The 26,654-nt window shown below is 39.1% G+C and overlaps 1 protein-coding gene across 18 annotated transcripts in view; it reads left to right on the top strand.

The window, feature by feature from the left end:
- Window positions 1-26,654, top strand: part of TMEM108 (transmembrane protein 108) — a 547,759-nt gene that overhangs the window by 247,535 nt on the left and 273,570 nt on the right. For all 18 annotated transcript variants that reach the window (XM_081826313.1, XM_081826322.1, XM_081826326.1 and 15 more), the window contains one exon: window positions 5,688-5,806. The gene's annotated coding sequence lies outside the window, so the exon portion shown is untranslated. The remainder of the gene's footprint in view (window positions 1-5,687; window positions 5,807-26,654) is intronic.

The raw sequence follows: 26,654 nt of genomic DNA on the forward strand, positions 1-26,654 counted from the left end.
GCAGAAGAGAGTAATTATTTTGAGCGTGTTAATGGCCTGTAGGGAGAAGGGAAGGCATGATGTAAATTACACCTATTCAGACCTCCTTAATTCTTTGAAAAGTGCTTGTTTAAAGACCATTTGGATGCCAAAAACGGTTTGTGTGTTGGGGATGAAGGGCTGTCTCCTCTAAGTCATAGTTTAAAAAAGGAAGTTGTGTGCAAGACATCTGCTTTCCTTCTCCATTTCCCCAGACCTGTAATAGCAAGGGCATACTGTATATCTTATAATGAAATATTAGAAGTTCCTTCAGTTTTCCACTACTTTGTTGGATGTATCTGGTGGTTTACTTGGTAAGAAATGATTCATCAGTCATTAGGAAGATTTTTACCATATGCTGGAGTTTCACTGTAATCTATTTAAAACTTATTCTGGTGTGAGATGAGAAGAATCTCTCTACCCGATTCCTTGGAGACCTCCTGATACTCCTTCAAAGCCCTTTTATTACTCTTACCTTCCCACATACAAAGTTTTGTTTCTTTAGGAAACACTGATTTTTCAAACATCCAAGACACACCTCATGCCTATGAAATGCCTACACTTGCTAAGAAATCAGTTTACTTGGCAAGTTAAAACAAATTGAAGTAGGAACACTTAAATTTGTTAGGGGAATCGGAATGTTTATCAGCTGTAGCAAATCAACTTTTTGATGGTTTTCTGAGGTGAATGAAAGTAAAGTTGCTGCAAAGCTTTTTGGGAATGTAACAAATGACCCTATTAAAGTGACTGTAGGTTGTTACCCCATAGATTGGAATATAAAGTAAATTAGTGTGAATAATTCAATTTACCAATGATTTTTTTTTTTAAGATGGCATGTGATGGGGTGGGGGAGAAGGAATTCTGAAGGTGGGGTAGGTGGTATAGTTTGAAAAAATATGCTTTTATGTTTAGAAAAATGTCATTTTTATATAAATTATGTAAAGGTCATAGTATGTTTATGTTTATCTTTAGCCCAAGAGAGATGGGTTTTAAAAAAGTAGAGAAACATGTATAGGTTTATACAAGGTAAAAGAGAAAGAGTGGCTGGCTTAGTTCATCTTGAGGGAAGCAGTGTTACCTCAGTGACCTACAAGACAAGGTTTTATTTTCCGATTCAATGAAAGCCCGCTAGTGTTGCTTTCGAAGCAACAACGAAATCATTTCCTTTCTGTCATTTCTGTTCTCTGGGTCAGGAACAGGGAGGATGGAGAGCATTGAGAGAAATTAGAGTCCGACCTGCATACCTAAGCAATAGTGTCCTTTGAGCGGGATCTGTGTCACATTGTGTAAATATAAGAGCCTTCACTTTGAGATGGATCTGAGCACCTTCCCTAAGATGCATGCTGTAAGATAAAGCTGGATAACATTGCCACAGGTGGGGGCATGGGTGAGATCATCTGATAACAGAAGCACTGGGGGAAAAGGAGAGCCAGAAAATGTTTAATTCAGTGAGGGTCTTTGGAGCCTTAAGGAGGCATTTCCAGGCAGAGCTCATTATTGGCTAGCCTGGCTGGGCTTTGTATGGCTTCCACAGGAGCTGCCCTTCATGTGGAGACTCCTACGGAGGTTCCGTTTCTCAGGTTGTAAGCATCAGTTATGTTTCTTATATGCTCTAGAAAAGAAAGGCTCACAAAGACACAATCTAGCCTGCCATTCTTTCAGATCTTTGGCTCATGTCACCCACAGGCTTCCAGAAATAAGTTGTGCCCTCCCTACCAGTAGATGGCACTGCTGTCTCTGGAATTCCTGGAGGAGATGAAACAGAGCTGGCAAACCAGTGGTGTGTAGCCTCCAGATTTTGAAAGGCTATCAGCTCTCAAAAAAAAAAAAAGGTTCTGAAAGCCCAACTGTTTATCTTAGGTAGAAATAATGTGTGTTGGAGGTTGAGGAATGGGTACAATTACTTTGCTGGTTGTGTATAGGGGAAAAGGCAACAATTACGCATTATATCATAGGTTTTAAAAGCTCTTGGCATACATGTTGGTTAATTGAACATGAGGTTGAAATCCTGATTCAGTCAAAATTCACAACAATGTCATGGTTCTAATTCTTTGCACGTGAAGCTAGTCTACACATGGACAGGACTATGGAAATATACATGTGACTTTTAAACCTGATCAATATCCAGTAATTACATGCTCTGAAGGTGGTGGTGAGGGTATCAGTAAAGGCAGTGCTTGTTGTTACTGTACTACAGGGCTGTCCAGGTAGGTCAAAGTTATTCCGAATCGTTTTCTTCTAAAACTTGGAAATTACTAAGAAGTATTTTAAGGTTTTCTTAGCTAAAGCTGTCCTTTCAAGATTATGTTACTCCAAATCTTGAATTTTGGTTTTATTAAGCTTGTTAGCCAGAATTCATTTATCTGTTCCCCTCTTTTAAAATAGCTATTCTTTGTTTTTGACTGTTCTTTGAGATGGAATATGTAACCGTGGTATTTGAAGGAGGTGAGTGCTGTTGCCAGTGAAGTTACAATGTATATGAGAACCTCAGTTTTGACCCTGCCTGAGCTACACAGTAGGCTGCCTCTAGGTGTCATTACCCCAATCACCTGCTTCCTCATGCAGTTCACTCCCTATGGCTCAGCTTATTTGAGGTTTATTTCTGTCTCCAAGAGAACTGATGAGCTGGTTTTTACTACCAGTGCTGAATCCTAAAATCCTGCTGGTGCTAGATGGCAGTAGTTACAACAGTCCATTAACATTGTCTCATTATGTGACCTCAAATAAATCTTTGCCTTTCTGAAACTCCATTTTCTTGCCTGATCACTGGGATTGCTGAGGTGATACATGTCTATTAAAATCTCTTTCAAGTCTTATTCTGTGGCAGGGTGACTCTTGTAAGGTATTTCTGAAGCCTCTGAAAAGTTCATCTAGAAGGTAATTTCAAACTGTGAGCCTAGGGCAAAAAGAAATCTCAGTAATACTTCTTTCCAGAGAAATGATTGTGTATTGTCTTAGAATCCTAATAATTCAGAGTTGGAAGAAACCCTATGGGTGGTTTAACTCAACTTTCTCATCTAATAGGCAGAGTTTCAACTCAGGACTGAGTGACCAAGCTAACAGAACTAGTTAGTGGTAGAGAACTCGTTAGAGAACTAGGACCCAAGCTCAGACTCCTCTCCATCTTTCCTTCTCCAATGCTGCCTTTCTCCACTTGCCATCAGGACTCAGAATATGCTATGTCTACAGGGCTGGAGCCAAGAAAATTCTGAGTAATTCCTTAATGTAGCATTTTAAAGCCACAGCATGAATAATGTTGAGTTTGGGTAGAAATTCAAGGTCAGGCTTTTCTTTGCAGCTTGTTCTTCACTGACTGACCCTGCACAGGATTCTTTATGTGCATCTTTGGGTTTTTCAAACTTTTTGCATACTGTTTCCTAGAAGAAAAACTTTCATCATCCTAGAAGAGTCCCTTACCAATCAGATATTCTTATATTAGGTTCATGGAACTGTGAGTGCTGCGTGGAAAGAATATGTCCATATAATAGGCTTCTTTTGTAATCCTATAACATTTAACACATTCTGAGGAGGAGTTTCTTTGGCTTCAACAGACTGCCAAAGCTGGGTTGGGGGTGGGGGAGTGGAATCCATGGCACAAAAATAGGGTAGAAATTCTAGAGTCTAGAGTGGGTTGTGGAAAATTGCCAGGATGGGAGAGTTTTTGAGGAGCTAAAGACACTATATAGTGCATGCGGGCTGGGGTTAGAGTACAGAAGTAAACCTATGGAAGTCCTTAGACCCTTTTACCTTTATTGAAATGTTTAAAATTGCTCACTAAATGAAGATGCTAATAGCATTTTATTCATTTTAAATTAATAATGGATGTGCAAGTATTGATTTCCATTTATCATTGCTTGCCCAGTAAGTACTCCCTTGTGATTTCACCAAAACACTTTCATATTCATGTTCCTTCATTGAAGATGACAAGCATTGTAAGAACCTCCTTTCTCCCTCAATCTGATCTGATTTCCAGATAGATAGTGCTTTTCTGACTTGTGCCTTGGGGGGTTGACTCCTGTTTTTCACTTCTGACGTCCTTCATTGCACTGTTTTTTTACTGTAAGCTCCTAGGATTCACCATGATCTCAGAGATGCAAAAATAGCATACATGCCAGGGATAAAAAAAAAAATCTTGAGGTTCCTTTGTCCTCAGAATTTATCACAGAAACTGCTGATTCTTGGTTATTTTATTTCTCTTTTCTATTTGCAACCCCAAATTCTTTTTCTAATTGTCTCCCAAATAGTAGTGACTCAGAGTTTCTATATATTGAAAATATTTTTGATTTTGCCAGAGCATATACAGAAGTTAATTTGTGTTCAAGTCCTATTTTGGACATGTGAAACATAACTTTGGTGGAGATCACTACATTATGAACATCTGCTTAAAAATCTCCTGATGTCTTTTCTGTGTCACCTTGCCTACATTTGGTACCATAGTGACCTAAGCTGGTAAATGCTACCTTTGGTACCTTTTTGGTTATGGGCCAGAGTAGTATTTGTTCTTGCTTTAGCAGAAGAAAATTACCTTTTTTCAGAAGGCTATCAATTGAGTTTATGTAATAACAGAAAAAAAGTAAAAATTTCTGCATTCTATTCCCAGTACACTAATTTATTGTGAGATTTTGGGGGCATTATTGACATCTGAGTTTATTTCCCTGTGTGGAAAATAAGAAGAGAGAATAGTGACCACTTAAGTTCTTTCTATTTCTAAAAATCTGTGACTATATGAAATTTTATATGGTACCTAGACTAAGCATTTCCTAGAAGTGCTGGCTAGTTGGGAATTATAATCAAATTTGGTGCCGAGAGAATTCTTTATATCTGCAAATTACTTTCTGGTTTACAAAAATATTCTCTATTTCCTTTTTACTTAATGTGTGGTCAGAGAACAGCAGCATTGGTATCATCTGGGAGCTTGTGAGAAATTCAGATTCTCAGGCTTCACTCAGGACCTACTGAATTGGAATGCATTTCGTCAAGATGCGCAGGTCCTATGTGTGCACATTAAAGTCTGACAAGTGCTGCTTTGTCTCATTTGGAGTTTCACATTGATCCTCTGAGGGAAGAGGTATTTTACAGATAAAAAATCAGGGAACCAAGATTCGCTTCTTAAGTAACTAAGTCAAAGTTATTGTGCTAGTGTCTTACCCAGAACGTTGTACCAAATAGAATGTTGTCTTCTTGGTTGGGCTGGAGCCAGCCTTGTATGATAGATAATAACTACTAGCTGCCCAGCAGCGCATGGTTGTAGGTGTGGCTGTGTTACTGATTCTGGCCACCAAAATGTGAATGGAAGTGGAAGAGTGTTGCAACCCACTTCCAGGAAAAAAAAAACACAGAGAATACCCATGTGAGCTTCCATGCTGTTCTCCACTTCTGGCTGGCTGGAATGGAGAAAATTCCTAGGGCAAGCTTGGAAATCAAGTTTTTAAAAAAGTTGCAAAACTTAGGTTAGCCTGGGTGCTTGGATCACTGACCAACCTGTTTGCCTCTTCAGTATGTATATGGGAACCAGAAATAAACTTTAATTGGGCTTGAGCCATTACATTTCCTTGGGTCTGTGTGTTCAGCACTTAGACTACTCACAAATTCACTTGAGCTGCGGCTCTGGGCTTGAAGTTGTGGGTCTTCTGGCCTAATGCATTCATTTATTTTTTTGTCTTTGGCAGTTGGTGATCGGTCAGTGGTGGTCCAACATGCAGAAGTGAGTGAGTGGTGAAAAGCAGCAGAGCTGATGGGTCATGAGGATGTAAGTGTGTTTGAAGGCTCTCACACCCTTTACTCCAGGGTAAGTCAAAGGCATTCTCTGCCGTTGTTTTTCTGGTTTTACTAAGTCCTACAGGTTCTTGTCTCACTAGCCTCTTTGAATCAGTGCAATTAAGTGCTCTGTCTTTGAAAGTTTCCCAAAGCCTTTATTGATTCAACTTGATTCGACACCATACAAATCAACAGTTATGAAGAGAAAATTCCATCAAAGTGATGGGATGGAAACTGCATGGAAATACCTCAACAGAGGAATTTTCAGTGAGTTTGAATGGGTATGATTTACATGGGAAGAGCTGGTTGACTTTCCTGACATATGTAGTAGAAAAGAGAATCAGGCCTGATTGCCTTTTTCTTGTAGCCATATCCTACTGTTAGCTCTGTTGACATACATTCCCCTCTCCCAGCATCCTCCTCTTCCATGGCTTACTTCGCTTAACTTTTCCTTCATTAATCATTTAAATTTTTTTCCAGGAAGGAAACAGCTTACTAAAGAGTTGATGATTCCCACTTTGGTGGATAATAGCAGTAGCAAACATGTGGTTCTTCCTGTTCCGTTTTATTTTATCCAGTGTCACTGGAAGCTACGTGTCCATTCACTCCTCTCTATTTGCAGTCCCTAGTATAATGAATGTGGGCATTGGGAGCATTATAATCAAAGCTGGCTTTGGATTTTCATTTGTGCTGAAGATTTTTGAGACCAGAGGGAGAAATTTACTATTTGGAATGCCCTTCTCAGAGTCCACGTGGAGGTCCAGGAAGGATGGGTTGAAAAGACATCATAACCTTTCTATGCTTCCTGGCTTTAAGAGCTTAAACTAAAACCAGACTCCTTGAAGAGAAAATTGTAATTAATATGGATCTAAGCAGAGCTAAGGATGGTTAGGAAAGAGAGACAGGAGGTTAAAAAAAATGGTACTCAGCTGAAAAACTGGATGGAGGTTTGTTGTAAGCATCTCAGTTCAATACTGTGGACCCTTGGCAGATAATGTCCCATTACCCAGGCTCATACAGAGGGCACCCAGAAAGGCTGATGTCCTTCAGTGCCTCACATGGCTCAGTAATGAGTACAATTTACTGACCAAAATAGAAAATTAGGGGATGTAGATCTCTGTAGATTCCCATAAGCATACATCATTACTGCTCTGGAGTGATGCACATGCTTAGAGATAAGCAAAGCAGAGAAAAGGCAGCTGCAAAGCTCATCAGCAACTGAAGAGTCCAGGTGAGCAGCCAGATACAGACCATAGCTCAGGGCCTGGAGGTTGCTGGTGCAGGGACCTGATCTTTGCTAGGTTTTCTCATTAAAGAAAAGAAGCCTGCCTTTGCTAGCTATCCTCATTTTCCTCTGTGGCTCCCATATATCTTGTATTTTTAAAGTAACTAAAAAGTATATAATGCCAGAAATAGCACTTGATTGGCATGTTTCTGTGTAAATACTGTACAAGGATCAAACTGTAGAGGGAGCCATTCTTTATTGATTAGGGGGCCAAAGAAAGTCATGCTAGAATTGCCAGAGGAGCAGGCACTGTTGACATTCTGAGCCAGGCAGTTCTTTGTGGTGGGGGCTGTGCTCTGCACTGTAGCCTGTTTGGCAGGGTCCTTGGCTTCTACCCACTAGATTGCAGTAGCACTCCCCACAGTCAAAAATGTCTCTAGACATTACCAAGTGTCCTCTGGGGGCAGGAAATTGCCTGGTTGAGAACCACTGCTGAAGTAATACTGCTGAAGGGATTGAATTTTGCTCTGAGTTTTTCTGGGACTGTATTTTAACTATTTAGCCTCATTTTGCTAGATTCCCTACCTGCAAACGAGACACAGAATTTATAACTCAGTACCAAGGAAGTGATGTACATAGTACTGTATGACTACATGGGGGCTCTGTAAATGTTAAGAAACATTGTCTGTCTCCCCAAATTTCCAGGACCCAAGGATCACTCTTGTGCAAGTATTAACTGAGGAATATTGGGAGTTTGAAGAAGGGCTAATGATTAGTGGTAGGGGAAATAATGAACAGTACTGGATTCTGATTTTATTTGAAAGCTTCATGCCCTATTCATTGCAGCAATATATTCTGAATGAAGGCTTTCTTTTGGAAAGTTAAGAAAGAGGGTAGTGAAGGAGGCAGAAAGAACGTTGAGAAGAAAAGTGAAGGAAATTGTTATTTTTATTGTTATGTTAATCACCATACATTACATCGTTAGTTTTTGATGTAGTGCTCCATGATTCATTATTTGCGTATAACACCCAGTGCTCCATGCAGAACATGCCCTCTTTAATACCCATCACCAGGCTAACCCATCCTCCCACCCCCCTCCCCTCTAGAACCCTCAGTTTGTTTTTCAGAGTCTCTCGTCTCTCATGGTTCATCTCCCCCTCCGATTTCCCCCCTTCATTCTTCCCCTCCTGGAAATTGCTTTTTAAAAAAATGTTTAAATTTAAGTATAGTTGACACAGAATGTTATGTTAGTTTCAGGTGTATAACATATTGGTTCAACTTCTTTATGTGTTCTGCTATGCTCACCACAAATGTAGCTACCATCTGTCACCATACAGTGCTATTACTATATCATTGACTAAATTCCCTGTGCTGTGCCTTTTATTCCCGTGACTTATTCCATAACTGGAAGCCTGTATCTCCCTCTCCCCTTCACCCATTTATACCCATCCTTCCACTTCCCTCCCCTCTGGCAGTTTGTTCTCTGTATTTATAGGTCTGGTTCTGCTTTGTTTATTCATTTGTTTTGTTTTTTAGATTCCACGTATGAGTGAAATCATAAGGTATTTGTCTTTCTCAGTCTGACTTATTTTGCTCAACATAGGTCAATCCATGTTGTCATGAATGGCAAGATTTCATTCTTTTTTTATGGCTGTGTGATAGTCCAGTGTGTGTGTGTATACACCACATCTAAGGGATTGTTTTTGATAGGGTGGTCTCTTAATGTTAAAATGACTTATGTATAAGTAGACCAAAGAACATAAGTAACCCTCAAAGGAAATACAAATCAAAACCATGATGAGATATTACCTCACACCTGCCAGAATGGCTAAAATTAATAACTCAGGAAACAGCAGATATCTGTGAGGATGTGGAGAAAGGGGACCCCTTTTGCTCTATTGGTGGGAATGCAAACTGGTGCAGCCACTCTGGAAAACAGTATGGCAGTTCCTCAAAATGTTAAAAATAGAACTACCCTACGACCCAGCAATTGCTCTACTAGGTATTTATCCAAAGGATACAAAAATGCTGATTCAGCAGGCACATGCACCCCAGTATTTATAGCAGCACTGTCAGCAACAGCCAAATTATGGAAAAAGCCCAAATGTCCATTGACTGATGAATGGATGAAGATGATGTGGTATATATATACAATGGAATATTACTCAGCCATCAAAAAGAATGAAATTTTGCCTTTTGTAACAATGTGGATGGAACTAGAGTGTATCATGCTAAGCAAAGTCAGAAAGACAAATACCATATGATTTCACTCATGTGGAATTTAAGAAACAAAACAGATGAGCATAGAGGAAGGGAAGGAAAAATAAGATTAAATAAAAACAGAGAGGGAGGCAAACCAGAACAAACAGAGTTGCTGGAGGGGAGGTGGGTGGGAGGATGGGATAAATGGGTGATGGGAATTAAGGAGGGCACTTGTGGTGAGCCCTGGGTGTTACATGTGATGAATCACTATATATATGATTTTATTCATTCACTCGACAGCACGAGAGAGCACAAGCAGGGGGAGCAGCAGAGGGAGAGGGAGAAGCAGGCTTCCCATTGAGCAGGGAGCCCCATGCAGGGCTCAATGCTAGGACTCCGAGATCATGACCTGGGCTGAAGGCAGATGCTTAACCAACTGAGCCACCCAGGTGCCCCTGAATCACTATATTTTATTCCTGAAGCCAATACTACACTATATGTTAACTAACTTGAATTTAAATTAAAAAAAAAAGTAACCTTCAAGAGAAATCTATCCTCCCAAATGACTGCTGATCCTAGAACAGATTTTGAAGATAATACAATAAAGACCACAGAATGTTTGGAGAAACGTTTTTATTCTAGAACCTTTTAATTTCTGTTTCTTCTTTGGGAATATGGAAAGGGGGAGTTTATCTTTAAACATATGCCTTTTGAGTGATAAATAAAAGGTTTTAATATAACATGTGTTCTTTTGATACTTTTAGAACTTAGTGTTGGAATGGTGAAAGAGGCAGTAACCCTCACCTGGACCTGCATTATTCTAATAGAAAGCCTCATTTTGACTCTAAGACAGGGTCAGTGCAGGAATTAGATGCAGACTGCCCTGGCAGGTTTGAGTTCAGCCTTGCTGTGTTTCTGGTCCCCGTAATTGTTAGACACACCACAAAATTTACAACAAATAAGACCTCCAGGTGACTCTGATGAATGCTAAAATTTGAAAAGCAGTGCGCTTGTGGTTTCTGATGTTGTGAAATCTTATGAATTGTGTCTATGTGGCAGGGAGGACACCAAGAAAGTATTTTTCCAGGTGGTCAGAAGATATGTAAGACTTTTTCTTTTGTGATAACCTCTTAGGTCATTTTCTCAAATCATGGTCTAAGCCTTTTCCTGCCTTGTTCAATATAGTAGCCACTAGCCAGATGTATCTATTTTTACTTGAATTAACATTAAATTAGAAATTCAGTCCTTCATTTGCACTAGCCACATTTCAAGTGCTCCATAGCCGCATGTAGTTGATACTATATTGGACCGTGCAGACACAGAACAGGTCTATAATCTCAGGAATTTCTAGGGGGCATAGAGCTTTAGTCTGTAAGTACCCCCTTTGTTGGAAACTTTTTTTTTTTTTTAAGATTTTATTTATTTATTTTGAGAGAGAGAATGAGAGAGAGAGAGCATGAGAGGGGGCAGGGTCAGAGGGAGAAGCCGGGAGCCTGATGCGGGACTTGATCCTGTGACTCCAGGATCGTGACCTGAGCTGAAGGCAGTCGCCTAACCAACTGAGCCACCCAGGCGCCCTGGAAACTTTTTTTTGGTGATAATATGCTCTTGTATAACAAGATCTCGTCTCATTTAAAACAGAATTGCATTTTGGACTTTTTTATCTTGAGGAGCCTTTCAGTCTGTGAGTGTATCTTGCTGAACTTTTACCTTGCTGTTTAATCTCTCTCTTCCAGAAAGTGCCATGGGCCTGTCTCTCTGACATAATCGAGTATACTGCCTCTAAAATATTTGCCCTTTAATCCAAGGTTTCTGAGCCATCTCCTTCCATTTGGTCTCTCCACAGCCTGACTCTCAGTGGTGAAGCTTGTTTGTGCGGGATGTCTCTTTTGATACTGCCTAGAGCTTAACAAAGAGTCTGGGAGAGGTGGCAAGAGAATTTTCACATTTCCTTCTGCCAAGCCCCAGTGTGGCTCAAGAAAGTGTTTCATAAGATAGTAGTAATTCATAAGCTTAACCTCTAGAGAGTTATGCCCTGGAGAATTAGTCTCTAAAGCAGTTTTTTAACAGACATATTACAGCACAAATTTAGTAATTAAGCCCTTTAGCAATGTGGAAGAATTTTCAGTTGATATTGAATTTTAGCAACATGGGAGAATTTTCTGTTGATATTGTCTATTACTATTACCAATATTGCTCAGAAACTATCATAATTAGAACAAATGAAAAGTTGTGGAAATAAAGACAGTTCTTAAAAAGATGTAATTTAAATCTAACTGAGCCCAAGATTGTTTTGTAGAGGGAATGAGAGTAGGGAGTATGCCATGAGTATTATTGGAGGTGAGGGGAAGGAAGTCAACAGGGCCTGAGATTGATCCTTAGACAGTCTTTACTTGATTGCTTCACCTCTGGTGGAGTGCATTGCTTGTTCTTTTATTGCCATCCTCTCTGCAGTTTGCCTTTCTTTCCTGCTTTTTGGAGAGGGCTCAGTGCTTCTCAAGGGAAGTGCTGTTAGCATTTTGATAGAATGATTCATCATTGTATGGAACTTTTCTGTCCATTTCTGTCCATTATAGGGTGTTTAGTATCCCAGGTTACTAACTGCTCATATTATTCTAACCAAGTCATTGAGTCAACCAACATATCCCCCTGCTCCCATTTCCAAATACCTGTGATTGAAAATAACTAGCTGCTAGAGAAAGGAGTGGTGTCTTCTTTGGGAGAGGGAGGAGTAATTAGTTGGGAAGGTACAGGAGCTTTGTGGGGGCTGGCTCATTAATTTTTGATATAACCTGACCTTTTCCCAGTGCTGAATAGCTTTGGAAACCAATTTTATCCTATAGGGATTGGAAGAATCAGATTTTACCAATGTAAAAATTGACCCTTGAGCCTTGAAATCAACTCAGAAGTCACACAGGGGAACCGGTCAGTGCCACAGAAGATGGAGAGACTATGAAGCTTCCATAGGATGCCAGGTTTTCATTCTCGACTCACTGTAGCTAAATCTTCTACATCTACTTGAAAATAAATTATGGTCTGCATGTGGCAGCAGAAAAAATTCAACAAGGGCAATTAAAAGGCAATCCAAGGTTTTTTAGCCATTTCCTTTCTTTCACAAATATTGGCAAAGTAGCCCCTAAATTTGTGAGGTTATATGTAGGCTATCAAACGGGAGATCTAAGATTGTGTTATAGTTAGTAAAGAGAAAAGGAACACTTTGAGTCATTTTGCTGTGGAGCCCATATAAATGTCTGATTACAAGAATGGAAACTCGATCAAGTTACCTTAATAAATGGAAGGCTTAAGGATGCATGAGAAAATAAATCAATGTCAGACATGTATCAAGTTGGGAAGAATTCTAGGGGTCTTTCAGAATGAGAAGGAGGTGTAGTCTGGTCAGACCTCCCAGGGATAGGACCTAACTCAGGACCAGGAAGATTGTTCCCGATCTATTGCAACTCCAGGATGTGTCTGTACTACCAGTGGTTGGTCAATCCATATTCTACTTCTTGACCCTTGACATGGCACAACATTTCCATTTTGGCTTCTCTCCTGTTTTTCCTTTTTGTCCTCACAACCTAACTGGTGATCTGTGTACAGACCAAGAAGAAAAGGAATAGGATAGTTCTATAGTAACTATCATCCCTACTTGTTAAAGCTCTTTTACCAGAAATCTTAGGGCTACTGATGCCCTCTCTTGGTCCAAACAGCTGTGGCCTGGGCTGCTTGCCTCAGTAGGACTGTGGTCCTGGCAGTTTCTCTAGAAAGGCGCAATGGTGGGGTGTAGACTGATACAACATGAGCTCTCTAGCATTAGGACCCTGAATTCTTAACTCCTAGAATCAGGATAAATAGTATTTGTGGGATATGTGTATAAAAAATAATTGGAAGACTGTTTGAGAAGCCTACATGTTCAGTAGCAATTGTGAAAAAAGCCTGAATCCATTCTTTTGGGAAGATTAGCTGCATCCCAGTGCAGAAGGGTAGGGAAATTGCTGGGTTAGATGATTGGAAAATGAAGAGTTGTGTTTTACATATGGATATCTTATTTTTCACATCTGTCAAATGTGATTCTCTAGCCACCCATGTATCCCACAGGAATAATAGCTAGGTGGCTGTCTAAATGTTGAAAGACATTTTGACATCTTTGACAAATGTTGTTCAACAGCTGAGTTTGTAAGATTCCAGTTCTACAAAGGAAGATAACTTGGCTTATGACTCTGAAAATAAATTCCATATAGATGTTGTCATTTTTGGGATTACTGCCTTACAAAGTAGACTTAATGTTTTGTGCATTTACCACTGATCTTGGAGAGTTAATTTCACTTGAACCAATGATTGTGACTCTACAAGGTAATGCATTCCCATATCACAGAAGGCTCTGTACTTACTGATAATTCTGTGTCGGGGTAATAATGAAGGTCCTGGCTCCATGGACCCATACAGCTGTGAGTGGTGCAGTCGATGGCAGCGCAAACAGACCATGGTTCATGGAATTCATTTAAGGCTCTCTCACTTCTCAAGTAGCTAGAGCATGGTGGTGCCACAAATGGACAATCAGTATTTCCTTAGAGAGATGCAACTTTTGTTGCAAGCAGCAGAAGAGTTGTTCAGCAGGGCTTCTGCAACTGCTGAGTGAGAAAAGAATATGGCCTATTGCTGCTACGGGATCAGGTTTCTCACCCAGCTGCTGACTACTGAGATAAAAAGAGCAAAGATGAATCATTTGCTGCAGTTTCTCCTCTTCTAACTCTGTGAAGATCCCTCTCCATCCTCTCTATTGAATTTTTTTTTAATGGAAAGGAGAAGAGAAAAATATAGAATTGTATCCAGTGAGGTTTAACACATACCCATATTTTTTCTAAACAGGAAGATTTATATTAGATAACCACATATTGCAAGATTAAAATCTTTAATTTTAAAGAAGTACTAATCTTACAGTATAAGCTAAAGTAACTCAAATTTATGCCTATGCAATTTTTTTTACAAAAATAAAACTAAATTGTATTCTGATAAAATCAGGAATTAATTTGCAGCCCCTCCATGAAGATTCTGTAGCAACAGTAAAGACATCTCTCTCTAGGGTGTAAAGAGATTCTGAAAGATGGCCGAGAGCCAGGATCCGGAGTCCTGAGATTTTTGTCCTGCTACAAGCCACTCCCTGTGAGTGGTAAATGTGCACAGGGGTAAGGACTGTGGGTGTAGATGCTTGAGGGCTGGGCTGAAACCTCTAGCCTTGGTGAACTGCCTTGTCCTTCCTGTGAGCCACAGGAAGGGGTGATTGATCCTTCTCAACCCTTTCCCTCCTGAGCCCATCATTGCATCTTGGCCTTCACCTTTCCAAGAAGTGAAGCTGTGGCTGAAGTAAATGTCCTCAAACATGACCCATTCTTTATCAGCACACCCCCTTAGAGGAGACTTTGTGGGCAAGGAAGAAGACAGGCACATGTTTCTCTTAGCTATCAAAAGCTGTCCCTTTTCTATTGGAAAGAAGACTTATTGGATCACTTCTGAAATTTTTAATTATTGGTATCAGTAAAGCATTAAACATTTGGACATTATTTAGGGACTCACAACTTAGAAAATTAGGTTTTTACTTGGAAAGACCAAAATTCCATGTTAGTACAGTGCTTGATTTTAAGTTTTTGTTCTTGCGTTTCTCCAAATGCCTTTTTTAATGCCTTTAGATTCTTTAAGCTCTTTCCCCCCTTTCTTAGATTTTTCTCTTATTTCCAAAGTTCTGTGGTTCCCAACTGGCCGTAGGACAAGGTGCTTCTTAACTAGGCATAAATGCTGTCTGACTCCACCTTTCTGACCTTTCTACTCTTTCTGTGCATAAACTTCTAATACAAACTGGTCCTTAGTCCCATTCTCTCCCCTCTGCATAGAATACCCTTTTTTCTCTTCAATGACCATTTGGTTTGGTAGTATTGATAGACTCTTGGTCTAGTAGCGGGATCTGTATATCCATCCTGTCTATATCAGCTTTTAGAAATGTGACTTTGGGCAAAATATGATTTCTGTCAGCCTCAATTTTCTTTTAGGATGGGATTCATAATACCACCTCAGAGTATGATTATGAGCATGGTACTTGAGGTGCTTTCCCACCTGTGTCCTCTTTTCTGCCTTTCAAACAGAGTTCTGCACATAGGCTCATTATACATGCTTGCTGATTAGATTATTGAACATCATAGCAGAGCTGGTCTGCATTACAATTCTTGATTAGCCATACTTACCACTTCCATACCTTCTCTAACTACATTTTTCTTTGATAAAAGCCCCAGTACTCCTAGCCCTATCAGCAAGCACCTAAAGGTATATTCTCCTCCTTCCCCTTGGGTTGTGAAAATTATGTTCATGGACATTCATGATGTTCTAGTGTATCTGCCCACATCAGAAATTGACAGCAACTTTAAGGTCACTGTACATGACCCTGATAAGGGATTCATTTTCTTCACATTTGTTTCCTCTCATATATAGTGAGATTTATCATAAAGCCCAAATGCTGTGATTATAGCTGTTGTTGTAAAGTAAGGTATACCTCTTTAAAACAAAGTTTTCTAAGGCCCAGCCAGCAGGCTTTTTATTCCAAACATCATTTAATAAAATGCAACATGACATTAAAAGGATTGCTTGGACAAACTCTCGGAGTTCATTTAAGCAGACTCTGCCCTGTATTGATTCTCAATTATAACGTGCTAGCATGACTAAGCCTGCCAGTGTTCTCAAAGATGGTGCTGCTCTCCTGGCAGCTCTGCCCTTCTCTGACTGTGGAGCTGCAAGCATATCAGTGTTTCTTTTGTTCATTCTATTTAAATTATGGTTTTCTACTTTTTGTTCAAATTATTTAAGCCACATGTTAGGTCTATAAATTTTGGTTTCCTAAATCTAACTCCTCCTGCCCCCTTTTTTCTTCCATTTTCAACATTTTACTGTTTTATGCACAAAATAAGGCTTATTTTTTTTTTTTACTCAAGGTAAGAATTTAAATGCTTGTATTGCTTTTCTAGCTTGATCTGTTGGTTTTTTTAGTTATTAAAATGGGCTGTAATTTCATATAGTTGTGTGGTTCTCATTGAATTAATTTTCTCTTTTTTTTGTTCTTGAATTTTTTTGGTGAGAGACAGGAGTACAGCTACTTGGATTCTTCTTCATTCTTTGCTTATTCACGTATATTGCTAAATGGACCCTTACCAGTGGTTTTGTCTCTTTTTACCTCAGGCTTTTGAAGGAAATATATAAAAAGCCACAAAAATGTTTGTGGTATGGAAAGATGTGTTACATTCTTTCCAAGTCCCTCTTTTGGAGAATTAGATAAATTTTTTTTTCTCATAATCAGAAAGATCTAGCGTAACTTCTTTGAATGAAGACATATTACAGGCAGGCAACAGGGGCCCCTTGACATTTTCACTCCTTAGGCGTTGATGGAGGGAGTGCCCATATTTGAGTGTGTTTCAGGGGAGAAGAAAGGGTGAGTGGTAACAATAAACTGTGAAACTGCTTTGTGCTTGGTGGCTTGTTAATCCTTCTGAAGGGCAGGGAGATACCAGGGCCTCAGCCATGTGCTCTTCCTCACGGAAGTATTCATAGTTGGAGGAAGCAAGAAATACAATCTCTGAGCAAGTTGAATTTTTTTTAACTATGGACAGCAGGGTAAGAAAAGCAAATGGAAGGAGAGATGTTTATCAGCTCAAATACATGGCTGCTTTGTTAACTTGTGTTAGGTCAGATATCCTACTCCACCTACAGTTTTAAATAAACCTCTCAATTTCTTGCCCTGTGAGCTTAATCAGAACTTTCTGCTGTTCCTGGAAGCTCTCCCCTCTTCCCGCAGAATTTAGGAAGAAGAGCTGATGGGATCAGGCCCTGTCTAGGAAGAATTGACTGCCCCTCTGAGGGTTGGCTCCTGAGGAAGGAAAAAGGGCTTGCATCTTGTCTTGTGCAAGTCATACCCTGCTCTGCCCTTAGAATCACTGCTGCAGTCAGATGTATGCTTGCTGCCACATCTTGTCTGTTTGGGGTTGCCATCCTCTTTTGTTTAGCTGCAAGGCAGGCTGCTAAGTGTTGTGGCTATTCTCTTGTGCCTACCAGCCCTCCTCCCTAGGGTGGAAAAAAATGGGGGAAGAATGCTCCTGAGGGGTGAGAAGTCCAAAAAGAGAAGTGCCATTTCACAGATTTGCTCCAGGCCTTTTTGTTTACCTAGATTTGCTTCTTTGGATAGTATAGTTTGAGGCCACATTTTTGTGACTAGGAGACTTTATTGCTTACTGGAATTTTTTCCTCAATTATTTGTCCCCACAATTAGACAGTAAGGCCTCTATAAGCATGGACCATGCCATCTACTTCTCTTGGCATTATTTATATTGCCTGCACTGTGGGAAGCACATGACAGGAGCTCAGAATAGGGGGTTTCGGTGCATTAATAGTTTCTTTCTGGAGTCTGTGTTACTCATTCCCTTTACTTTCACTTACTTACCATTCCTATATTTCTATTCAATAACCACTTGCTTGGTTCTTCTTGGCGTAGCATTTATTTTCTAAATGGGCCCAAATTCTGCTTGCCTCCAAAGCAGTCTGTAGTAGAACTGATTCAGCCATATCTGAGTTTATCTGTTGATCTAAATCTTACCTTTTCCTCTCTTGTGACCCTACAATCTCAGGAACATGAGCCCTATTTTTGACTTAGAGGGATTCTTTTTCCTTTCACTACCAGGAAATGGAAGAGGCCTGGGTTCTTTTCTGTCAGGTCTCACTTGGTCCGTGTGGCTGCAGGAGAGTCAGCACTCCTCTCTGTGTAGTGCATTCTCATAATTGAGAGTCATCCCAACTCCTCTTGCTCAGACCACTTACTCTGTTACTGGTTCTCCATCTCTCTGGTGAAGTCATTATTTTCATTAAAGTTCTGTTCCTTTGTCCTAGTTGTTTTATTCATTTTTTTTTTTTTCTAGCCAGACCCATTTCTTTGAAGGGCAGGGACAAGACCTAATTCTCATGTATCCTTGGCCACCCTTTTTCTCCCTGTAGATAAAGCATAAGACTCCATTCAAATTAGGTGATCCATGTATGTATTAACCTAATTAAACCCAAGCATTTATAAAATTCAAGAGGAAAAAATGCCCTTAATACATTAGCATCCAAGCACACCCTAGAGGTCTTCTGGTTTACCACCTCATTTTTTGATTGTCAGTTTATTGAGTCAATTATTTTTTCATCCCTCCTTCCCTCCCTGCTGCCAGGCACTGTGTCAGGAGCAGCAGATCTGAAGTGAATATAGATATGGAACTTACCATCAAATGGAGAGGATAGACATTGAACAAATAATTAAGTCGTAGAGATTTAGATACTGAGAACTACAGAAGTCCATGATGCAGAGCTGCCTTAGGGCCAAGGAGGCTTTTGTTAGGATTCGATGTTTAATCTGAGAATTTTTAACCCAGAAGAAGGGAAGTGACTTGCGCACGGCCAGTTGTTAGCTCCTGTGTACCAGAGCTTGGCCTGTAACCTAGATTTCTACCCTCCTTCTGAATTCTGTGAGAATGCTATGGAAACAGTCATTGTTAAAGTACCTTGATCTTGAATTTCATTGGGTCACATAGCTTAGCTATTACATGAATAGCTTACATTTTGGTAATGTACTTACAATTTATATTTGACAGTGAGAAATGTTATACTTATGAAGCAGTATATTATGTTTTAGTACCTTAACTCCTTCTGGAATAGTTATTGGCTCCCTTTCTGTTAGTTTCTCTCAACACTGTATAGTTTATGGCCTTCATGAGTTTGCATTTTTTCAATTTCCCTTAACTCATTGGAGTTTTAAACTGTGTCCTATAGAGTGATAAAAATGAAAGACTCAGGATTTATAGAAATTGAAAGTGGCTAGAAGATAAGTGATGAGCAAGTAAGAACTTTAATAAAAATTTTAAAATTTCAGAATAAACTCAAGAGGTTCTCTGAGATGAGCACAGAGGGTAGAGAATGGTAAAGGAATCCTTTTGCATTCTTTCCTAAATCATCAGACCTCTTCACATATGTGGGCCTGGCCAGAAATGCCAATGGACAAAAAGTGAAGAGAACTTCTCTTTACATGTTTACTCACAAATTATTCATGTAATGTGCATGGGAAGAGGAACCAAACACTGGGGATAGAGTCCTTGAGAAAGGAGCTGCAATAGGGAAGCCTGCTTATTAACCTGTGGATATAGTAGGTATTCTGCATCATGCTTGTACAAATAGTTCTATGATAGAGAAATATCTTATCATTCTACATTAGTTTTCAGAGAAGCATAACATATAGAAAATGTGATTTGAGCAAGATCACACATCTAGTTAATGAGTTCTTGAACTGTGTGAAATTGTCTACAAAATATTTATAGTTAGGCATTTTTTGTGGGTGATTCTGGTTTTATCAGATTCTCAAAGGGGTTTCTGATGACAGAAAGGTTAAGAATAATGATATCAGCAGAAAATACTGATAATTTTAAAGTTTGGATTGATGGAATCTTTCCTTATGTGTCATGAAAATCAAACTATTAATTTGCTAAGTTTTACAATATAATTTAAAACCTACATAATGAAAATCACTATAAACAAGATTCAAAGATGTCATTGCAAAATATTTAGAACGTGTTTGTTAATATCCCTAACATGAAAATAGAAGTCAAACTGGCAGTGATTATGAAGTTGGACATAATGGGGTTGATGAGTGTGGGGACCTCTGGAGCACTATGGTTGGTTGGGTATGTGTTGTTAAATCTTTCTGGAGCATAGTTTGACAACACACATAAAAATATAAAATGTGCTTACATTTTGATCTAGCAGTTCAACTTGTAGAATTTGTCTAGAGAAAGCAATTGCACAACTGTCACAAGATGCATACACAGAGATACCCATTGCAGTTTTGTGTTTGGTAAGATAAAACTAAGGATAACCTAGATATCCATTAGTAGGAAACATTATTAAATAATGGTACATGTCTACCATGGAATACTATGTAGCCATTAAAAATGATATGGGAGTTCTTTGTTTTTATGAAGAGGCATCCACAACGTATTAGTAAGTGAAAACAATTCTGATCACAGGACAACATAAATAACCCATTTATATAGAATTGTAAATGCATATATGTATATGTGTGAACACATAAAGAATGTTCCACAAAATCCTAGCAGTATTTTTTCCAAGTGATTTTTATTTTTGCTTTGGTATTTTACTGTATAATTTGAATGTTTGTGCAATAAGCACATCTCATCCTTAAAAATCATAATATTTAAAACTGCTTGGCCTTACTGATCAAGTGTTTGCTACATCATCTAAGTAAGGCAGCATATTAAATGGGTAAAAAGAACTGGACATTGTTTTTATAGAACACTTATTAAGTAAGACTGTGTATACAATACTATACCAGGTAATAGGAATACAGAGGAGTATCTTTGTTTCCTAGGAGCTTAAAGTCTAGAAAAATTTAAAGGCGATTGGGTATCAAGTACGTGTACAGTTTTGTGACATGGAATATGTAAGTGTCTTCCTAGGGCAACTTTTATTTTTACTTTTTAAATTTTAAATTTTATTTAGTTAATATGCAGTGCAATATTGGTTTCAGAAGTAGAATTCAGTGATTCATCACTTACATACAACATCCAGTGCTCATCACAGGTGCCCTTTTTAATACCCATCACCCATCTAGCCCACCCCTCCACCCACCTCCCTCCATCAACCCTCAGTTTGTTCTCTGTCATGGAGTCTCTTATGGTTTGTTTCCCTCTCTCCTTTTTTTTTTTTTTTAATTTTTCCTCTTCCCATATGTTCATCTGTTTTGTTTCTTAAATTCCACATATGAGTGAAATCAAAAGAAATCAGTATTTCTTTTCTCTGATTAACTTATTTCGCTTAGCATAATACATTCTAGCGCCATCCACATCATTGCAAATGGCAAAGATTTCATTCTTTTCAATGATGGCTAATATTTCCATAAATAATATACATATATATTATATATATAATATATATGGGATATGTATATATCACATCTTCTTTATCCATTCATTAGTCAGTGGACATTTGGGCTCTCTCCATAGTTTGGCTATGGTTGATAATGCTGCTGTAAACATCAGGGTGCATGTACTGCTTCAAATCTGTATTTTTGTACCCTTTTGGTACCTAGTAGTGCAATTGCTGGCTTGTAGGGTAGTTCTGTTTTTAGTTTTTTGAGGAATCTTTGTATTGTTCTCCAGAGTGGCTGTACCAGTTTGCATTCCCACCAACAGTGCAACAAGGTTCCCTAGGGCAGCTTTTATGATGGCATGTGTATCCAAATATATCATTTTACCTTGAAAATTTAACCAAATATGAAAGGAAAGTCAGTCAGTGCTTCACATTGAAGGAGGTATTTTGGCACAATTTTATGGACCTACAGAACCATTTAACTGAGTGTTGCTAACAGTTTTGGCACTTACTTTTTAAAGGAACTAGCAATTTCTTTGGCAGTTCATTATGTATCTTAAACACCTGCAATTTAAATGTGGTAGCATGGACATGGAGTCTTTTCTATGGCAGTGTTGGAAAGTCAGAATGCATTTTCTAGGAGAAAAGGTCACATCACAAATAAAATAAGTACTTAGTCATTCCTTAATCCAGATTTTATTCCTGATATGGATGTTTTCCTCTAGCATTGTCACATCATTTTTTTTTTTAAAGATTTTATTTATTTATTTGACAGGGAGAGACACGAGAGAGGGAACACAAGCAGGGGGAGTGGGAGAGGGAGAAGCAGGCTTCCCGCGGAGCAGGGAGCCCGACGTGGGGCTCGATCCCAGGATGCTGGGATCATGACCTGAGTCGAAGGCAGACGCTTAATGACTGAGCCACCCAGGCGCCCCTGTCACATCATTTTTTGACATTGGAAAATCCTAGCCTGTTGACCTGATGCACAAAAAATAGCTATGAAATATTTTGAGAGTTTTTGATAATTATATTTTCCATTAACCTCTCATTTAAAATTGTCTTAATTTTTTTTAGGCTCAGAGAATAAAAACATCTGCCTGCAGCTAACGGACATTCTTTTGGGCCAGAAGGATAGGAGCCCCTGATCTAAGGAATCAGAGTAGGTTTAAAGGAAGTTGGTTAGTGAGCTTAAATCTTAATATACTTTGCTATTCATTTTCTGCTTTTAGTTTTATCATAAGTTGTACTAAAGGGAATATTCAGGAACATATTCTAACTCAGGACATACCCACTTAGAAACTTGAAGTAAATCTCATATAAAATTGACTTTCACAGAATTAAATTTCAGTCTAAAGGCTGGTGACATAATTTAATGCCAGTTCATTGCTACAAAGATTTATCAAGCCGCTATGGATTCAAGAGAGAATGGGAGGAAAAAAAAAAGAGAGAGAGAATGGGAGGAGAAAGATTGGAGGCAGCACTTTAGAGGGCTTTTGCCAATTGCCTGGGGAATAGTAGGTAGGGGCTTACTGGAGGTCACAGATTTACAGTGAGAGCATTCAGTAGGTTGTGCATGTTTCTTCTCGATAGGCCTATATGTGCCTGAGTGGAGGGATGAAGTTAACCGGGTTGTAGTTTTGCCAAGTGGGCATGTCCACATGAGAGTGGGAGGGAGTTCGGGGTATACTCCTTTCTCACTCAGAAAGGGAGTGGTCATTACAATTCAGTGTAGAATTTAAACTGGTTAAGGAGTTGAGGCCGGACATGAGGAGGTTGAGGGACAGTGAAAAGTGGTAGGATCAATGGCTTGTAGGTCTCACTGGAGTCCCTAAAATTGGTCTCACTGAAGTTGGGGTACCAGAAGTGAAGAACTGACACAGGAGATGGTGGTTACAGAGTAATATGGAGGAATTGCAGTTAAAACTGGTGTCTGACCTTGGAGTTAGGGTGGAGGACAAAGACTAAGAAGCCAGAGTACTGGATCATCTGTGTGGATACTGAGTTCACCTGGAATCATGGCCATGGTAGTGATTGGGAGTGACAGAGAGCCAGGAACCCAGGTCTTTGCTGAATGAGAAGGAGTGGATGGTGGTCTGATTTCGTGTGACTCCAAGCTCAGCATTTGGACAGAAAATAAAAGGAGGGACAATGGTCTAGATGTAAAGAGAAGCTATAAGTACACCCACCCCACCTCTAATTCCCGTGGTTCAAGGAATGTTGGGGGGAAATAGCCACCACTTGAGAGGGTGGGGGAGGGGGGAGAGTAGTGCCCTCAGGGAAGAGCCAGGTGACAGAGTAGGAAGATGAAGCTTTCAGAGAGGAGGCCAAGGATATAGGGGATCTCGCTGATGGCTGCCTGTGAGTTCCAGAGGCACAGGAAGAGGGCTTTAGGTACTGGGGATGGTAGGAGATAGGGTCAAGAAAATGAATGAAAGAGGTTATATCGCCATAAAATATGGAGGAATGAGAAATGACCTGGGCTTCTCAGTGTCTGTTGTTAACAGGGGTAAAAGGTGTAATGAAATTAGTCATAATATCCCAAGGCTATGAGCATAGGGAGTCGGTTGGGAGGCAGGCAGTGTGGATATTGGAGCACTCAGGGTTCTGGGTCTCCAGACCCTTGATTGAGAGATAGTCTTACTGTGAGCGCCTGGGGCTCCCGTTTAACCCCAGCTGGGGGACTGTCTTAATTTCAAGCACTCAGAGCTCAACCTTAGCCCTGCCCACAGATGTATAAAGAACGAAAGAGGGTCATGGAAGGCTCTCCTGCTTTATTCAACTTTGTGAATCACTTTACATATTTCACCACAGAGACTGCATCCCTTTGACTGTGGCATATTTCTGCTAATTACTTTGTGCTTGATGAAGAGCCCTCCTTCGTTTCTTTCTCCTTTCGTTCCCACTTATCCATCTGTTTTACTTCTGTCGGGACAGATGAAAGCTGCAATGTAGGCCAGTCTGAGGGCAGAGCATCTACAGGGCCCAGCTCAATTAAGATACTGTCTGCAGGAAGGCATTTGGTCATTTTAGACTAGGAATCACTTCTACCAACCTAAAAGGCATTCAAATCTATATTCTGGGCAATCCAGAAGGGATCCCATTGTACAAGCCAAAGGAAACTAAATGTATGAACTGACCTTTAAGTGATCTATTTTGGATAAGTCATTTTGTGCTTACTTTTTGTGAGCACTGTATTTAAAATTCAAAATGAACACTTGATAAGTCCTTACTGTCCCTGTGGACAGATGCTAGTGTCTTTAGTGTCTGTCTGCTCTGTGTCACAGTCTCTTGAACCTTAAACACAGTGTATAAAGAGATCCAAAAAAGATTTGCCAAAGGGAGCAAATTTTAATTCCAATTTCTCTTTCTGGAATCCTGCTACCTTGACAAGAATATCATACAGAAATGACATTTCATGAGACATTTGAGGAGTTTTAACATTTCACTTCTAAATGTCTATTTTGTGTGTAAGGGGACTTTTCATATATGAATCAGAATTTTCAAAACAAATGGAACAAATGTGAATATAAAGGTTGGCTAGAGAAGGAACCCCCTTTTTTTTCCTGTGTAAAATTATAGAATGTGTTAGAAGTTTCAGAGATGGAGTGAAGCAGGGGAAGATAACACTGATGAAATCATGGTTTTAAAGGTACCCTTTCTTTCCTTACAAAGAAGTCTATCCTACAGATCATTTACGCAGTGTGTAAACAAAAAGCACAGCCAAAGGTGATTTACTGGCATTTTCCCCCCAGCTTTGCATTGACACTTCACATCTGCAATATAGTCATGATCACAGTGCAGTCTCCCTGCAAGACCCTGAAAGTCCTGAAATAACAAAGTTAAATCCGATTCCTGCCAAGCTATAAACTTTTAGAGGGCAGAACCAGGTCTTTTATGTCTTATACAGTGTCTTTGGGGGAAATGATCTCACCCTTTGAGATGTCCTAGATGCCAAAGCCATTTGGCATTTATTGAATATAAATAAATAAAGCCATTTATTGAATATAAATGAATGTAGTGTATATTTGTTGAGTGAATTAAATTGTGGTCAGTGTAATTTTTTTAATACTGTGTATTTTCTAATTCTGTGGGTGCTAGCAATCCAAATGCTTGGGTGTGTATAAGGATATGTACAAATATACAGGTATATAGGAAGACACACACACAGACATGCACTGACACAGGAGATAACTTGGATATACAGAGAGACACTCTAAGTCTTAGCTAACATGATTTTTAATTAGCCAGAATGTTGCCTTTCCCAACTATGGTAGATACAGTAAGTTTACTGTAAATGTAGTTGTACTTTGCCAGCTTTTTAATCTTTTGCCTCATAGAGGAAACAACTATGTTTAAGAAAAACATGTCTTAGGAAATCATAAAATGAGAAAGCTTGGGAAGGGAAATGTGACATCTTCTAGTGGCGTAAGCCTGATCTATCCACCTCTGACCTAGTTTTAACATTTTTAACCTCTAGTTAGTACAGAAGAAATCCATTTTTTTTTCATGCTCCAGAAACAAATTTGTTCTTACTGAAAAAATGAAAGGACCTCAACTTAGGGTGCATATTCCTTAATGAAGAACTTCTGTGATACATTAATTGATAGCTCGTCAATCTTGATTCTAACAAGTTGTTTTATTCAACTGGGCCAATTTTTGAAATGAGAGGGTTGTTTTTGTCCATATGGCATTCATGTGGTTATGAGTATTTGTACATAACATTCTAGGAATAAAAATATAATTTTAAAATGAAAATTGTGATACCAGCATGTGACTGTTTCTACATAGTTCAGCTGCTTTCAAGGCTTAAAGTGGGTGGGATCACACATCTGAATATTTCAATATAATTGTAGGGTTATTAATGCATGGCAATTTTGGTTCTGTAAACAAGGGAATAGACTGTTCTGGAGGTTCTTCTGTAGTGGATAAATGTATTCTCTAAATATAAGGATTGGAAACAACCATAATAGCAATGAAAACCTACTCCTCTTCATTATTGTGGTCTCTGTGAGTTTTTACTGTGACCATAATTCTTCATATGTATTTATACTCCAGTTACCTTACTATGTTTGGTAGTCCAAGCATGACATTCCTCACTGGATTTTCATTAATTAAACTTGTCTTTTCTGTGAAGTAAGGACTTTCCTGGATCTTGAAATATAATTGGTGTTATACTGGGATAGTCACCAGTTTTCATTCCTGTTTCTGTCTAGTATAAGCCCCTTCAGTATTATGTGTGCTTGGTTACAGGATGATCTCTTCATTCGGTTTTGTATTACCATATTATTTCTAATGTATATCTCACTTATTACCACATCTTGTTCTAGAAAGGATTTAGAGTGGTTTACAAAGATGCATAACATATAACAAGTTAAATTTTAAGAGTGAAAGTGAAAGAAGGGAAAAAGGTGGAGTAACAAATAATGTTGAATGAAGCTAAGAAAATTGCAGGTTATGGGAACTGATAGTCTTAATTTTGAGAGGACACTTATATGGCTTTGGATTTATA

This window comes from Leptonychotes weddellii, chromosome 1 (assembly GCF_054177405.1).
Source record: "Leptonychotes weddellii isolate Sample4059 chromosome 1, ASM5417740v2, whole genome shotgun sequence".
Lineage (NCBI taxonomy): Eukaryota > Metazoa > Chordata > Mammalia > Carnivora > Phocidae > Leptonychotes > Leptonychotes weddellii.